Here is a 13,927-nt window from a genome sequence, read left to right on the forward strand (position 1 = left end):
ATGATGTGTGGGCCTGGATACTTTTAATTGAACCATAAAGATGCAACAAATTTAATACCATAAAAACCATAAAAGTGTTTATTTTTGGTGGGAGTGAGGGAATTTCTAGAATAACTGGCAAAATTCTATTACAATAAAAAAGTTTAAAAATAGATTTAAAAGTCAAAAAATAAAACAGTTGTTATTTTTAAAAACCTTCCCAGAACAGGAATCCATTATGATTATATATACAACATCAGGAAACCCTTACAGTGTGCATCCATATATAAAATAAATGTCTGGAAGAAGACTTGAAACCTACATACCAAACAATGAATGATAATCAGTGGGATGTACTACTGGGGCTCAGATCAGGACAGCGGGGAAGCCCAGAAGCTCAGTACCAAAGGACTCACTTCTTGCTGGATATATTTTTACCCTGTTTGCATTTTTACAAGCAACTTTTCATGCATTATTTATATAGATTAAATGATTCCATCAATCAAAGAATGAGGGAGTGATGAGTTAAGGAATGCGTAAGCTAGTGGGCTAGTGAGAGTAAGTGGGTGACTGAGTGAATGAATGAGTTAATGAATGAATGAGTGAATGAATGAATGAGTTAACGAATGAATGAATGAGTTAATGAATGAGAGATTAAATGAGTGAATGAATGAGTTCATGAATGAATGAATGAGTAAATGAATGAGCAAGTGAGTAAATGAATGAAGAATGAAAAAAGTACCCCAGTATGATAGCCAGGTCTTAACTAGTAAAGTCTTCATAAAATCATGTTAGTAAACCACAGGGAAAAACAGATCATGCAAAGGTCAACCCAGATACCTCACCCCCTGCACATTTGAAGAACTTTAAATCCCTAGTCACTGACTCCATGAGATTTATGCTAAAATTTTATAAATGAAAAATTTATAAGGAAACTTGATAATAGACCAGTCAAGTATGAATTCAGAGCCAAATGCCACTTTGAATGATCCCCTGCAACCACTGTAACACCATCCTGCCTGCCCTCTGGGAACCCCCAATCAGGAGATCCCACCAAGAAGTCTTGCTGGCCAAAGAATTCTAAAGCACACGTCTGCATCCATCCAGAACTATTTCTTTGCAACATTCCTTTTCAAACACAGAATCACAGCCTCTAACTCACTTACCAGCCAGTGTCCAAATCCAGAGCAGAGAAGAATTCTTTCAAAATTTATGCAATTGAAAAACAACTCTACCTCCAACCAAGTTTCTTCAAGTTGCTGTGCTCAGCTCTAGGAATTCAAGTTTTTAGAAAGCTGGTCAGAAGAAGAGTGTCTTCCTTAACTTCTCTAGGCTTCAGTTAGTCTTTAACTGTAAAATGGAAGGAATACATCACCTTGCCTCACAGAGAGGTTATGCGGTCTCAAGAGAAAATTACGTGAAATGCCCAGTACAGTGCCTGGTTCATAGCATGTGCTCAGGAGGTGTTTGCTGTAGTTATTTTTTTTTCTCATTAAGGTGAAATTCACATAACACAAAATGAGCCATTTTAAAGCAAATAATTTGGTGGCATTTAGTATGATCATAATGTTGTGTAACCACCTCTATCTAGTTCTGAAACATTTTCATTAACCAAAAGGAAGTTCCATGTTCATTAAGCAGTTAGCTCCCTATTTCCCTTTCTCCCTGGCCCTGACAACTGCCAATGTGCTTTCTGTCTCAGTGAGTTCACCCATTCTGGGCACATCATACAAATGGAATCATACAACATCCCATCTTTGGGGTCTGGCTTCTCTCACTTAGCCTCATGTTTTCAAAATTCATCCATATTATAGTAATGTATCAGTACTTCATTCCTTCTGAAGGCTTAAAAATATTCTATTGTATGTATAGACCACAATTTGTTTATCTGTTAATCTATTGATGACATTTCAGTCACTTCTACTTTTTGGCTAACATGAATAGTGCTGCCGTGAGCATTCACATACATGTATTTGTTTCAGTGCCTGTTTTCAATTCTTCTGGGTATAAACCTAGGAGTGAAATTTCTGGGTCATACGGTAATGCTAGGTCCAGCTTTTTGAGGAACGGCAAAACTATCATTATTTCGAAAGTATTCATCACAGTCCTACTAAGTATAGGTACTGTTTCATGAGGGGTATAAATATCTACGAGCCAGAAGTTGCTATGAGAATTAGTTTTCTGCGAGCACCATTTTTCTAAAAGAAAACAAATAGTTATTACACACATTTCAAATGGTTATGGGTAAATAATTCTATTCTTTTAAGTAGTGCTGATAACTTCCAACTAGGTCAAACTTGACCTTCTGTAGCATCTAACTAATGAAATGTGTTTCTAGACCTTCCATATCTGTACACACATGAATCCAAAATGGCAGAAAGCCTGTCTGGCCTAATTGTTCAGATGGCTCCACATCAATTGAAGGCAGTTCAAGAAACAAATAGAACAGCAAGCTGAAGGAGGAGCTATTAACAGAGTTCACAGAAATACAGGTCGAGGACACCATTGTGGGCTTCGGAAAAACTAATCCAGGGCAGAGATTCAAAGAGCAGAACAACAGGGCAAGAATGCCAAGACACGGAGAACATCTCCCACTTACAGAAGGAGGCAGGGTCAAGAGATGAGAGAGGAATGTTAGTTTCATGCCCCTGCCAGTATCTTTCATGGCTAATTACACCCTGACAGCCTATAAATTCCTCTAATAGTTTTCAATGGGAAAACTATTTTCTACCCATCCCCTCAACTATTAAGTAATGTAGCTGGTTTAGACTGGCTTCCAGAATCACCCAAGTGGCGCTGATTATCATTCATGGGTGTGGACAAGGGAGAAAGCAAGAATGCATTCTTCTGAGAGCCTTCTGGGCAAAAAGCACCATGTATGGTAAATATCAGATTCCACATATAAAATGTCCCCATTTCCCAACTGAAACAAATATCTAAGGAGCACCTCTCCTCCCCCTCTCTCTCTTCCCACTCTGCCACCTCTAAGACTAGGACCCAGCACAAGAGCTAACCTCTCCAACCGCCCAGCCCTCAAAAGTCATTTTTCACAGTCAAGGAATTTATCTTTCTTACCATGGAAGAGTTCTGGCTCCAAATATATCAGCTAAGAAATAAAAATTCAGCTTTGCAGAAACAAAAGCTCATTCATCTCCAACCCGCAGCTTCTTTCATGGTTCTGGATAAAGAAGATAATATATAGCATTTATATGGCAACTTCGATCTTCAAGATACTTTATAGACATAGTTCAGGAAACAAGTAGTAGGTTGACAGATCACTTTCAAAACCCCGTTTTTGGCTAATCAACACTTAATTTAAATAAAGGAGAAATGGAACAAAGGCCCATTTGAAGAGACTAGTTCTAAGAAGAGAATGAACTATCTATGGGGCAAAGAAAATAAGTAATAAAATACGTGTCGAGTCCCCAAAAGAGAGACCCATGTCTGCTAAAGCCCACTGATTTTGGAGTCAAGCACATCTCATTTCTAATCTTTTACCCTACCATTTACTAGTTCTCTATCCTCTGAGAGCATCAATATTCTCACTGGAAAATGGGAGAAATAACACCATTTACCAAATAGGTTTAAATGAGTTAATGTCCAGCCTGACAATCAGTAGTCATGGTGGTACTGGTAATAATATGCCCCATATTGGTGACCCAACTTTTAGAATACAATTTGTTATGTTATAGGACTAAATCTTTCCAAAATATTAAACAGCTTGGGAATCCCTGAAGACGTCAAAAAGTAGCACATATTTTGCATTTTTTAACAATTTAGAAACTGGTCATGATGGATAATCCTTTTAATGTACTGTTGGATCCTATTAGCTAGGATCTTGTTGAGAATTTTGGCATCCATATTCATCAGGGATAGAGAAATTCAGTAATGTGGTGGGATACAAAATCAATGCTCAGAAATCAGTTGCATTTCTATACACAAATAATGGGACTGAAGAAAGAGAAATTAGGGAATCCATTCCATTTACAATAGCACCAAAAATCATACGTTATCTTGGAATTAACTTAACCAGAGACGTAAAAGATCTATATTCTAGAAACTACAAATCACTCTTGAAAGACATTGTAGAAGACACAAAAAGATGGAAAAATATTCCATGCTCATGGATCGGAAGAATTAACATAGTTAAAATGCCCATGCTACCCAGAGCAACCTACACTTTCAATGCTATCCCGATCAAAATACCGAGGACATTTTTCAAAGAGCTGGAACAAATAGTCCTTAAATTTGTATGGAACCAGAAAAGGCCCCGAATCGCCAAGGAACTGTTGAAAAGGAAAAACAAAGCTGGGGGCATCACAATGCCAGATTTCGAGCTGTACTACAAAGCTGTGATCACAAAGACAGCATGGTACTGGCACAAAAACAGACACATAGACCAATGGAATAGGATAGAGAACCCAGAAATGGACCCTTGGCTCTTTGGGCAACTAATCTTTGATAAAGCAGGAAAAAACATCCGGTGGAAAAAAGACAGTCTCTTCAATAAATGGTGCTGAGAAAATTGGACAGCTACATGCAAAAGAATGAAACTTGACCACTCTCTCACACCATACACAAAGATAAACTCCAAATGGTTGAAAGACCTCGATGTGAGACAGGAATCCACCTAAATCCTAGAGGAGAGTATAGGCACCAATCTCTATGACATCGGCCACAGCAACCTTTTTCATGACACATCTCCAAAGGCAGAGAAGCAAAAGATAAAATGAACTTGTGGGACTTCATCAAGATAAAAAGCTTCTCCACAGCCAAGGAAACAGTCAAAAAAACTAAGAGGCAGCCCACGGAATGGGAGAAGATATTTGCAAATGACACTACAGATAAAAGACTGGTATCCAAGATCTACAAAGAACTTCTCAAACTCAATACGCAAGAAACAAACAAATCCTAAAATGGGCAGAAGATATGAACAGACACTTTTCCAATGATGACATACAAATGGCTAACAGACACATGAAAAAATGTTCAAAATCATTAGCCATCAGGGAAATTCAAATCAAAACCACACTGAGATACCACCTTATGCCAGTTAGAATGGCAAAAATTGACACAGCAAGAAACAATAATTGTTGGAGAGGATGTGGAGAAAGGGGATCCCTCCTACATTGTTGGTGGGAATGCAAGTTGGTACAGCCACTCTGGAAAACAGTGTGGAGGTCCCTTAAAAAGTTAAAAATTGAACTACCCTATGATCCAGCCATTGCACTACTGGGTATTTACCCCAAAGACACAGACATAGTGAAGAGAAGGGCCATATGCACCCCAATGTTCATAGCAGCATTGTCCACAATAGCTAAATCGTGGAAGGAGCCGAGATGCCCTTCAACAGATGACTGGATTAAGAAGATGTGGTCCATATATACAATGGAATATTACTCAGCTATCAAAAAGAACGAGTTCTCAACATTTGCTGCAACATGGACGGCACTGGAGGAGATAATGCTAAGTGAAATAAGTCAAGCAGAGAAAGACAATTATCATGTGGTTTCTCTCATCTATGGAACATAAGAACTAGGAAGATCGGTAGGAGAAGAAAGGGATAAAGAAAGGGGGGGGTAATCAGAAGGGGGAATGAAGCATGAGAGACTATGGACTCTGAGAAACAAACTGAGGGCTTCGGGGAGGGGGAATGGGATAGGCTGGTGATGGGTAGTAAGGAGGGCATGTATTGCATGGTGCACTGGGTGTTATACGCAACTAATGAATCATGGAACTTTACATCAAAAACCAGGGATGTACTGTATGGTGACTAACATAATATAATAAAAAAATATTATTATAAAAAATTTAGAAATTGTTTTTTTTTTAAACCTTTACAATTAATAACCGGACATTAATGATGTAGCATGAACCTGGGCCAAGTCTCTTCCAAGATGCTTGAGTAAAGATGTCTGGGAGCAGGAGAGGCTCCGCATTGTATCCACCCAAATGATTTCAATTCATCACCAAGCTCGCTTCCATGTATTTCCTGTTGGGTGTGGACTGAGATGAAGTGGTGTCATTTGTGGGAGGAATTTCTCCAAGTCACAGAAAGGCTTACAGAGAAATATAGATTTAAGACTAAAAATTGTATGTCAGTTACTTTTATGAGTAAAGATAGGAGTGGAGACCATTGAGGCTTACAACTCTTCTCTCATCAACAGAGAATTTAGACATGTGAAGTACTGTTTCATGCTTACACATCTGGGACAATCTACCTACTTAACACAATCAGTCAAATGGGACCTGTGTGGAGAATTCTGAATGTCCAACTGGGAATTCATTAATGACCTTAAAATCTATTTCGCCACCCAGCTCTCCCCCATGAATTCCAGAACCATCAATTTTAAATGACCATCTCAAGTTCTACTTGTCCAAATCTGCCCTTATGGTCTTCTCCCAACATCTCTGCCCTTCCTCCCTCCTCCTGTGTCTCCTTCATCTGTGAATGGTTCTCTCTGCATTGTTTTGCCCAGTAGAAACTGAGGGTCCATGTTGGCATCATTTTCTTCACCTCCCACCCACACATTATGGCCAACCCATCACCAACTTCTATTTTCTCTTCTAATTCTAATCAGACCTCTTCACATTTCCCCAGTCCCTTGGCAAAAAAACCTACAAACCCAACAGACTGTTATTTTTTTTTTTTTTTTTTTGCATGGACTAGTCCCCCAGCATCCTCCTTGGCCCTGGCCTAATCTCTTCCCCACAGTTTCCAGGATAATCTCAAAACTCAGAGTTCTACCTTTAATCTTTCCTTGGCTTCCCATTGTCCAGGTAAGGGAAAAAACATTGAGCATGGCCTAGAACACTCTCCATGGTCAAGCCTCGCAGATGTTTCCCTACTCTGAGCTCCAGCCAGAGCCTTCCTTTAAGTGCCCACTCCTGCCACAGGATCTTTGCACATGTTCTTCTTCCCCCCCTCTCACACACTCTCTTTCCCCTAACTCTGCCTCCAATTAAACAAGTCCTACTTGCCTTGCAAATCTCCACTCAAAAATTGCTCCTGAAGAAACTTAAATGCATTAGTTCCATGTAGCTCCATGTGGCTCTGTACGTATGTTCATGGAATCATATCTCTTTCTCTCACTGCCCTCCTTTCAGTCTGCATGTGGCTGTTATGACTGCCCTCCTTTCATTGCAGTGGTTGTTATGATTGCCCCTCAACTAGCCTGCGAGTTTAATGAGAGTAGGCCCTGTGTATGGTTTGTGCATCATTATATCCTGACTACCAAGCCCAATGCCTGGTGAAAAGTAGGCACTTGGTAAATAACTGTTGAATGAATGAGTGAAAAAATGAATGTGAAAAGGTATAAGGCATGCCAAATAGGAGAACAGCGGAGATCTACGTGTAACCTTAAAAGAGTTCTATACAACAAAATCCCGGGACATGGCAAAGGGAAGGCAGAGAACCTCTGTGTCCCAGGTCAAGATCTTAAAGCAGTGCCCCAAGATCCTGGCTTTGTTGCGACCAGCAAACTCTGCAGGAAGAGAGGCACAAACATTTGGGCGCCTTCCTCTCCTTTCACCGCTCTGAGAATCTTGAGTTTCAGATGAAGGGTCAACAGTAGGGCTGAAGATGAGTGACAGAAAGAAGGAAAATGTCACTGAAAAACATTCTAGAGCTTTCAAGACAAGATGTAAATGTGCCAAAGAATATCAGATAGAAATTGGACCTATCTATAGTTTTGTAAAATGAACAAGGTAAGGTCATAAATATCCATGTGTTTTATATACAATGGAATATTACTCAGCCATCAGAAAGGATGAATACTTACTATTTACATCGACATGGATGGAACTGGAGGGTATTATGCTGAGAGAAATAAGTCAATCAGAAAAGAACAATTATAATATGGTTTCACTTATATGTGGAATATAAGAAACAAGGCAGAGGACCATAGGGGAAGGAAGGTAAAACAGAATGGGAAGTCATCAGAGAGGGAGACAAATCATGAGAGACTCTTAACTCTAGGAAGCAAACTGAGGGTTGCTGGAGGGGAGGTGGGTAAGGGTACGGGGTAATTGGGTGATGGGCATTAAGGAGGACATGTAATGTGATGAGCAACTGAAGTGTTATACGCAGCTTATAAATTATTGAACACTACATCTGAAACTAATGATGTAGTGTAAGTTGGCTAATTGAATTAAAATTTTTAAAAAATCCATGTGTTTTATGTCCCTTACAAATTATATAGTCCCTCCACCATCTTAAAAACTGTTGGAAATTTCCAACTTGTGGGGAGAAATACAGTCCTCAGCCTTTCCCTGAGATGTCTGAGGAAGTGAGACTAGACAGGGGTTTGGCAGCGTGTCGCCAAAGCCACATCATGTTTCAAAGGAAGATGGGAAGCGATGTGTTCTGCCCAAAAACATGGAATTCTTCGGCTGAGAGCAGCAACTAGATCTGCTTCCAGGCTGCAAACTGCTGGAGGATATTTGCCTAAATGCTAAAAGGACTCTAGTCATGCGCCTTTTCTGTTTTGATAGTTACTCATTCATCTAAAAGGAAAAAAAGACATGAAAATGAACAATTCTCTCATGTGGCTGCCTACATTTACAATAAAGCATGTTGAAGGAACTGAGGAACTAACAAAGCAAGGACAAGACCATCCTGCAGAAAGACAGTAGCTTCCCAAAGAACCACCCCTCAGTTCTTTCCAGGGCCAGACTTGAAAGTGTGTTTGTTGCTTTGTTTTAAAACTTTGACTTTATGTATGGTGACTAACATAATATAATTTAAAAAAATATTATAAAAAAATAAAACTTTGACTTTAAAGCAATATACATGATATTCGGACCTGCATTTCAAACAGAACAACAGCATTCTAAACTCTAGCTTTATGTAAAAGTAAAACATGAATACTTGGCTGGTTTCTTCTGCCCCAGCTCATAGGATTGAGAAAATGCTTGAGAACCTTCTATCGGGAAATACATGAGGTGTTGTCACTCATCCAACTTTTTCTTACCTCTTCTGAAGACCCCACCTGTATTGCTCTGTCCCCTCTGCCTGAACCACCTCCAAGTCAATCCAGAACCCTCTTCTCCTGTTTACTAAACTTCAATCTTTACCCTCTGCCCTTTTCTTGCCTTGGCAAAAACCCTAAAGCTTTCAGGGTGGTTAGCAAACAGTAGGTGTCAGCCTAAGGGTTAAGAATTCACGCTCCCAGATGATAATCATCAGTATATTGTTCTGGAAAATTAAATACACCTGGGCCAAGTTTCTTAAGGCTGTACTCTTTGGAGATGTTTCAATTTAAAAAAAAAAAAGAAGAAGAAGAAACAGTTCAAGAATGTGAACTTCATTTCTCACATATATTTTCCTAGGCTGGCTGGCTTGCTTGCTTGCTTTTCTTTTCTCTTTTTTTTTTTTTTCTTTCCTTTTTTTATTTCATTGTGTGCTTTGGGTTTTCCCCAGATTTTTACCTACTCTTGTCCTTGACATATGAGAAATGTGTTTGCATTCTGCCATCTTAGTAGGGGCATCAAACAACAAAAGACTGTTTGTTCAAAATGTCCTGACTGCCCTATGATTAAATTCAGGCCATCACTGTCTTCACACAGTGCACAGCCCTCCAGTGGCAAGGCTTCACAGCACCTGGCTGTCTAAATGGTGGGTATACTCATTCAAGAAATGCTTATTTACATGAGAGACTATGGACTATGAGAAACAAACTGAGGGCCTCAGAGGGGAGGGGGGTGGGAGAATGGGATAGACTGGTGATGGGTAGTAAGGAGGGCACGTATTGCATGGTGCACTGGGTGTTATACGCAACTAATGAATCATCGAACTTTACATTGGAAACTGGGGATGTACTGTATGGTGACTAACATAATATAATAAAAAAAAACATTAAAATAAAAAAAATAATTAAAAAAAAAGAAATGCTTATTTAATCGTTCTATGCACCAAACGTGGTGCTTGCGTCAAGGCTCCAAAAAACCAATCAAGATGTTCTGGTTCGCAAGGAATTGCCAGCCGTTGGGAATGACAGACTAGAATAGCAGTGAGGCTCCACCAGAGGAGCGGACACCTGTGAGAGAAGGCAGGCGGAGGAATGAAGCATGTGATGGGGTCACTCATGCACCAGATGGTGGAGATGCCGCGGCAGGCCTTCCAGGCAGAGAGCGGCAGAGGCAAAGGTACAGAAACATGAAAGGACATAGGGCAATAAAGACACAGGGCATTTTAAGGTGGCCAGACCAGGCTTCCGGGAAGAGTGGCAAAAATGAAGCTTAGAATTATCTGTTGAAATAGATTATGAAAGCTTTGGTGTGTCGTGCCAAGGAGGTTAGATTTATCCTGCATTAAGAGGAAGGAAAATACAAGGTAAGCTTTTCGTCTGACAAGGGACTCGACAAAGAGTTATAATAGAAAGCGTTATCCTGATGTTTCTCCTACGGCTGTAGTAGAAGTGTAGGCAAGGAGAACGGAGGGGAAAGAGGCATCCTTTTCAAATGAGGACCACCAACTTGAAGGGGACTTCAGGAGGAAGGTGGCCTCTAAACAATGCCTGAAAGGATGAAGAGGGCTCAGGCCATGAATGATGAAAGAAAGCCACCTATTCAGAGCAGAGGTACAGGTACATGGCTTTGTGCAGGAGCAGGGCTGGCCTGCAGCTGTTGGAGGTTTAGTGTAGGAGGTGAGCTGGCAGGGTAGCCTAGGTCACACTGCGGAACCTTGGGATGCCACATTACGGATATGGTTCTGAAGGCAACAGATGCCTGCAGGATTGGTGATTTCGAAGTTAACTCTGGCAACATTGAGGAGTATGGATGGGATGTGGAGAGAGACTAGACAGAGAGACCAGTGTGAGGGCCACTGAAAAAACTAGGCAAGAAATGACAAGGGCTTTGTGGCCGAGGCTGACACAGCTGGACTGCAGCTTCCAGCCTCCACTGCGAGGGGGTGTGGCCATGTGGAGTATGAGCAGAAGTGATGGGCTCAGCCGCAAGATCTGCCCATCAAACCTCCTGAGTACCTCTTCAATGCCTCTTTCCTGGCAGTGATGAAGATGAATCCAGGATACCCTTGGTGGCCCAGGGGACCCTCCATCAGCCTGAGTCCCTACATGGCTGCATGGACTATAACCAGTGTACTTGACCAGTTCTCTTTTACATGAGCAAAAACTAACCTTCTCTTGGTTTTGTGCCAATTATGCTTTGAGATCTATTTGTTATACCAGCTATGCCTGCCTTACCTAACGTTGGCCTCAACTATGATGGTGGCAGTGGGGAAGGAAAGAGACAGAGTCAAGACATATTGTGGAGGTTAGTCCTCAGGAACTGGCTACCAATTTTAAGAGCAGGTGAGGGTGAAGAGTCAAAGATGGCACCAACATTTCCAGTCTGGATGAAGGGGAGGATTGTGAGGTCATTAATCTGAAAGGGTGACTGCAGGAGGAGAAAGGGGTTTTAGAGGAAAGTAATGAGATCCATTTGGAAACTGCAGAAGTTGGGGTCCAGTAGGCAGTTAGGAACACAGGCAAGAAGCTAGCCCATGGAAGCCTGGAGACACTTCCAGAACAGCCCAAGATGCCCAGGAAGCCTGCTGTTCACTTTATTCATACTGCAAGGAAATGTTGCAAATGTCAAGGACTACAGATTATATTAATTAGTTATTTAAAGTATTATTGGTAACCTTTCAAGGTGAACACTGAATGAATTATGGGTGATAAGTTGTCTTGAGTTAAAAAAAAAAAATCCCAGTTCTGCTACTTATCAGCAAAACAAGAAACTTCATCTCTCAGGGACTCTGTTTTCCTCCTGTACAAGATGGGAATAATACCTCTGGCCTTCCAGTGTGGCTGTGAGGAATAAATGGAGTAACATAGTCATCACATGGGGCTCTGCACCACCATGTGTCATTACCAAAAACCAATGTCAAAAAGAGCTGGTACTTAAGAATTATTCTACACATGCCACTGAGTCCACCCACTTAATCTTCACAATACCCCTCAGAGGTACTATCACTTTCGCCACTATATAGAACAGGAACCCAAGACCAGAGAGATCAAGGAGCTTGCTCAAGGTCACATAGCTAATGGCAAAGCCGGGCTATTGCTCCAGCAGACAGACTCTGGTGGATGGACTCTTCCCTACAACATGAGACATCCACAGCAGGGCACTCCTCTTAGGAAGGTACAGTCCCCTTGGGGAGCACAGTGTCCCTCTTCGTCCTTGCCTTTCCTGAGCCCTGGCCTAGGAAGTATTTCCAGTGGCTGTAAGCACTTGCTCATCATCTTTACCAAGCATTTCATCAAGGCTCCTGACAGTTCTCCAAAGATGTGAAGTGATTATGAGAACCTCTGACTTGTTCTTGAAAGGCAGTTTCACAATAATGGGAAAAAGTCAGGAATTCCCAAGGAATAAATGCCAGTTGGGCAAGATAATAATCTTGGGGCATTTATAATGTTCTTAATTTTTCAAACCATGTCCGCAAGCTACATCTCTTTTCCACCAAAGGAGATGGGACTCAGGCCATTCAAAGTTTCATGGAGGGAAACAGAGAACACTGGCAGAGAACTTGTAAATTGTTACCCTTGAAAAAGGCTACTTCCGGCACCTCTCCCTTCTCTTTCTCCTCCTGGCCTGTCACAAGCCCCGGAAAACAAGTGCAAGAGAAGAAAAGGGGAGATGAATCATTCTGGCTACTGGGCCATCTCATGGATTGTGGGACTGACCCTCCCTACTTGGAAATAGCCCGGAGCCTCCCTAGAGGTTGTGACACTACTGTTCCATCGGTCCTTCTCTTTCAGGCTGTTTTACTGCCTGGTCTGGGGACAAGATCAGACTGGAGCACAGGCTTTGCTATGAGTTACTGAATTTAAGTTCTAAGAGGTAAAAGTCGAAGCAGTGGGATGATGCTCGGAAAGACACCAGGGGTGGGGCAGCTCAGACCACGGTGATTGACTTAATAAAGTATGAATTCCCAAAGAGGGAAGCCCAGGACTCTCTCCTGCCTCCATGTTATTAATAGGACATTCCAAGCAGTTTCAAAAGTGAGAAGGCCGGAGAATTTCTGGGTGGTTTCTGACCCCATCTGCTGAAGCTCCACAGGACTCAGCTGCCATGAGCATCTCCCCTCATCTGCCTTCAGCTGCCTCCCCAGCTCTTCTTGTGGGCATCTGAGGGGAGCCATGTGCACTGGAGCCTTTTCTCCATGGTACACAGACTGCTTCAGTCCCTCTTCAGGATTCCACACAGCTTATAGACCTTCCCCTCCCAGCTATAACCCTTATTCCTAAGCCTTGGTGTCCATCGTACTCTCATTTTTTAAAAAAAGTTTTCTATCTTAAAAACCACAAAATAAAAAAAAAATCAATCAATATATATCTTAGAAGTACTTCTAATAGTCTCTGTACCCAACAGCCCTGGTGGCTGGCTGGTGCCTTGTTCTTCTTTGCTCAGTCTGTAGCTCATTTAAGCATCAGTGGAGATGACTCATGCTCTAGTTCTTAAAATCAAACTTGTTCCACCAAACCCAAAACCCTGTATTTATCCAAATTGTAGAAACATGCTCTTACCACCCATCCACCAAAATACCTCCCATTCAGACCAACAGAGCGTTAATGGCTGATTCAACCCTCCCAATTTCCAAAAATATTCATACTGCTTCCTCATCAGGGCAGCAGCCCTCAATTTTCTACTCTCGGGCAGAGAATCCCACTCACAGTGGGCTTACCAACCCAAAGGTCTGACATAGGACTCCTATCGTGGGCATTTTTTTAAAAGCTCAGGGGCTCCAGGTATGTACACCTTGACTGGTGGGATCCCCTGATTCAAGCTCTTCATTTTGCTGGTGGGGAAGCCAGGCCCACAATGTTAAAGGATTTGCCCAAAGTTCCAATTAAAAGATTTACTCAAAGGAAGCTTCATCACCCTCCAACGCAACACAGACGCTCAAATAGCTTTCATATTTTCTCTAGGTCTAGAGGAAGGAAAT

The 13,927-nt window shown here is 41.5% G+C and overlaps 1 protein-coding gene across 1 annotated transcript in view; it reads right to left on the bottom strand.

Annotated features, from left to right (window-relative positions):
• Positions 1–57: 57 nt before the first annotated feature.
• Positions 58–13,927, bottom strand: part of SETD4 (SET domain containing 4) — a 184,343-nt gene continuing 170,473 nt past the window's right edge. The window contains exons 18-19 of the transcript XR_008957322.1: positions 3,055–3,157; positions 58–1,329 (exon numbers count right to left, since the gene is read on the bottom strand). The gene's annotated coding sequence lies outside the window, so the exon portion shown is untranslated. The remainder of the gene's footprint in view (positions 1,330–3,054; positions 3,158–13,927) is intronic.

Source organism: Ursus arctos, unplaced genomic scaffold, assembly GCF_023065955.2.
Source record: "Ursus arctos isolate Adak ecotype North America unplaced genomic scaffold, UrsArc2.0 scaffold_4, whole genome shotgun sequence".
Classification (NCBI taxonomy): Eukaryota; Metazoa; Chordata; class Mammalia; order Carnivora; family Ursidae; genus Ursus; species Ursus arctos.